A 3,900-nucleotide genomic window follows, 5' to 3' on the forward strand; every position below is an offset into this window, starting at 1 on the left:
AAAATAAATGTGAGTAGCAAGGCGCGGAAACTTTCGCGGTTTCCGCTGTGAGATTCCCTGCTCCGCTACCAGTACCGAAGTCTCAATTAGTTCGTTGCTCCAAGACGGGGAAGTCAGGATGGGTACGAGTACCCGTGCGATCGGTGTTCCAGCTTGGAGACGCGTACATGAGGAACTTCGACTAGGCGAGCTAGTGCTTCGCGAGTTTAGTGAAGTCCACTTTAATGATACTATTCCATCATCTTGATTTTGGCGTCCGATCACACAGCTCTGAACACGATCCTCTTGAACCGTCCGCTTTGTCGCATCCCGGCCACTGCGACTGCCACCTCAATCCCCGCAGCGTTCCGTTTCCGGTTTCCGTCCCGTTCAACGACTAGTTTCAGCCACCTGTTGTTCGTGCCAGCGTCGGCGTCGGTCGCTTCCTACTCCGCGTTACGACTAGTGTATTTTTTCTCTCATAGTTGAGTGGAAAGGACGACACATTCGACTGCTGTTTCACGACACCTGAGAGGGACTCCTTTGGTGAGTGTTTACCACATTCTGACAGTTTCGCACGGCGCATGCAGCCACGGTCAGAGACTCTTTTTTTGTGGTTAGGGTTCCGTGTCGGCTCATAATTTCCTACATCGAGGTAACATGTGCTCCAGCAAACTAAATTCTCTCGGTTTCGGGGAACTGTCTTGAGGTTGGTGTACTCTCGAATCCCTGCTGTCCATCGGGCCCTCAATAACCTCACCGGGGCGCCCAGTCTCCATCCGCGAATATAACCTCTCGCACTCGTCACTACCAGTGTCTGTTTGTTTTTCTGTCGTTTTGTCGCCTGGAGCAGCGCAGATTTGTGTCAGTCTGGTGCATACTGATGTGCCGCTTTTCCGTATTCACTGCACTATTGCACACGACAATCCTAACCCCCTCCCCCTCCTCCTCACCCTCCAGCAGACGAGCTCAAAGCGAGGGCGAGGGGTGTTGGTGTTCAATATCCCATCGCCGGCTCTGCGGCTGCCAAATATTTTAATTCCTCCAGCCGATGCCACTCGGCTCTTCGTGTGACCCCCCCCACCCCCCGCTCTGGTCTGGGATGTACTCCTTTTATTTTCGCGGGGATCTTTCCATATTTTTTCCCCACCTCCCTCCTGTTTCAATACTTGTTTTCGATGCGCGCTCGGCGCGGTCCTTCTCTCTTTCTCTCTCTCCCTTCCACTCTGTTTTCCCTGTCTCGCTCCCCCCGCCCGGCTCCCCCGCGCGTCTCTGACTCTCGCTCACTCGGGGCATTTCCGTTCATCCTGTGCAACGAAACGCTAATTAAAAGCGGGCTGATTAATTCGCCGGCTTAAACAGGGCTTTAATTAGTCAATCGCTGACGTAACAGACAGGTTGCTATAAAAAAAAACAACGTAAAATCCAGAAGCGTCGGAGGATTCCTCAACAATCCCGCATCATCTCATTTCGTGTATCGTATTGTATGAAAGCTCTCTGAATTCTGACGGTTATCTGTTTTTCACAAAAGAAAAACAATCAGTAAAAACAAAGAACGGAGGCAAGGTAATTTTAATTGTTCGTCAATGTGATCCCGATCCCGTGTGTCATTTCCGTGAGGCAGGCCACACTGATTGTATGCCCCCGTATAAAGGCCGATGGGTATATTGAGGTTTGAAGGCCGGAAAAATCCCAGGAGAAGCTGCGGAAAAAAACAAAAAAAGTAAAAATGGCGAAAATTTTGGTCAAAAGCTCCTTATTTTGGTGTTTTCAAATTTTAAAGGAAAAATTTCCGGGAAAAACATGTTTTATTTTTTCGGAACACTTTTGCGGAAAATTTAAAATCTCTACCGCTACCGCCTCGCCCGTTTGGCTGAGGTAGCTTTATCACGGTTGTGTTTTTCGATGGAGAGAAGAGCAGCAGCTCTCCCCTGTCGCTCACCTGCCAGACCCTCTAAGTATCTCGTTCTCTCCCTCTGCCGATAATTAATGGCGAGCTCGGCAACTATAAACAGTAATTTACTAACGGGGGCGGCGAGCTGCAAAGGCGATGTGGGGAGAGGGGGAGAGGGGAGAGGGGAGAGGGGAGAGCAGGGCAGGGCCCTCCCGTGGCGGCGTGGTGGTGGTGGGCGGTGGTGAAATATGAGTGCAAAGGGGGATGGGGGAGAGCTGCGCGCGCTTTACCCACAATAATACCCAAAACTCTCCCTCGCGCCTATGTAGTAGTGCTCCCCCCGCTGACTTACCACCCTCCCCGCTCTAGGGTTGGAAATTTCCAAAATTTTCCGGACAAGTTTAGGAAAATTGCTGAAAAATGTCCGGAAAAGTAACGGGATACTTCCAGTCTGGAAAATCTTCCATTATTCCCGGAAATTTTCCGTTTTCCCCGGAATATTTTTCCTGAAATTTTCCGGAAACATTCCAGGTTTTCCAACCCTACTCCTCACTATCGCGGCATGAGCTCTACGCAAACAGAGGGACTTTCTTGCTCGTTTGATAAGGAACGCGGATGCGGAGATCATCTCTACGAAGGGAAGGGGGTGTGCTGTGTGCGACGGGGGTTGCCCTGCCGCAGACCCTCGCCGATCCAGGACACGACGACAGTCCCGGGAGCTTGCTCCCGCCTCCCGCCATGTGGCCGCCATAGTCCATTTGATCGTTTCCGCTGTATTTGCGACGGAGCGGGGCTGGGCCGGGGCGCCATGACCGCCATCATGTCGCCCTCGGGGCCCCGGGGCCCCCCGCGCCGCCCGCAGCAGCCAGATAGGGCGTTTTAGCGGGCTGTTAACGAGGTGGTTTGCTTTGTAACTAGCCCGGGGCCAGCCCCAGCCCCTCGCCCCGCCACGCCGAGCCACGCCCCGCCAAGCAGGCAACCATTCCAATCGGGACACGGGAGCTGATCAAAGGGCTGCCCGGGCAGGCAGATAGCTACAGGATGCTGCTATGCCGCCCCCCCTCCACCCGACCCCTTATACCTGCCGCTCTTCATTGAGACCGGGACCGATAATATCCCGACTTCCTCTTATACTCTCAACTCTCCTCACCTCGCTCGCGCTCCCGTTATGGCTCTCCGCACCACTCTGACTCTCCCTCCAGGGGCAGCAGGGGCGCTCACCCTTCCTTGTCTGTACCGTACCGGACCGGGCGGCGGCTGTCGATCGCGTCCATGTCAGGCCGCCCCCGTGAGGAGAGCCCCCCCTGTGAGCCCCCCCAAGCAACAGCAGTGGCCTGGCCGCAACCGCACAGCCGCAGCGCAGACTGGCCGGCCGGCTCGCGCCGGGCTCGCCAGAGCGGAGGTGTTGGCTTCGGCTGTCCATTAGAGTGCCCCGCGGGCCTGTTCAGCGCGGTAGTGTGAGTGTGTGTGTGTGTGTAGGGGGGGGGGGGGCAGCCGAACAGCGCCGCCGCCGCGGTCTAGACACCGAGCACTCCATCACGGGCCATACAGCGCGTCAGACGAGTATGACCCCCGCAGCCCTGGCCGCCGCGCCATGTGTGCAACAAAATGAATGTTTTCCGCGTCTAATACCGTCCGACACGAGAATCTAGTATGAAATGAAATAAATGCATGATCATAATGTAGCTCGGCGACTCTTTTCAAAGTGTGCTCTCTAGGGTTTGAAGCCCTAGGCAGGTTTTCGGAAATCGTCGGAAAATTTCCGGAAAAAATGGAAAATTTCCCAGACTCTGGAAGTTTTCCGTAATTTTCTAGCAGCCTTCGGCGATCTTTTCGGTAATTTCCCGGAAAATTTTGGAAATTTCCAACCCTGGTGTGCGTTAGCATCAATAACAGAGTACATTTTTGTCTTCCTCCCTCTTCATCCCCGTCTACCTCTCCTCTCTTTACCGCTCTCTCCTTCCTCTCCCTCCTCTCCTCTCTTTACCGCTCTCTCCTTCCTCTCCCTCCTCTCCTCTCTTTACCGC

The 3,900-nt window shown here is 54.1% G+C and overlaps 2 protein-coding genes across 2 annotated transcripts in view; one reads left to right on the forward strand and one right to left on the reverse strand.

Moving 5' to 3' along the window:
• The window catches only part of LOC113208578 (protein tincar), a 145,006-nt gene that overhangs the window by 6,649 nt on the left and 134,457 nt on the right, over window positions 1–3,900 (reverse strand). The window lies entirely within an intron of this gene.
• LOC113208569 (oocyte zinc finger protein XlCOF6-like) overlaps window positions 382–3,900 on the forward strand; it is a 45,690-nt gene continuing 42,171 nt past the window's right edge. Inside the window, exon 1 of the mRNA XM_052265189.1 lies at window positions 382–525. The gene's annotated coding sequence lies outside the window, so the exon portion shown is untranslated. The remainder of the gene's footprint in view (window positions 526–3,900) is intronic.

Source organism: Frankliniella occidentalis, unplaced genomic scaffold (genome assembly GCF_000697945.3).
Source record: "Frankliniella occidentalis isolate FOCC.00 unplaced genomic scaffold, Focc_3.1 Scaffold24, whole genome shotgun sequence".
In the NCBI taxonomy this organism is placed as follows: Eukaryota; Metazoa; Arthropoda; class Insecta; order Thysanoptera; family Thripidae; genus Frankliniella; species Frankliniella occidentalis.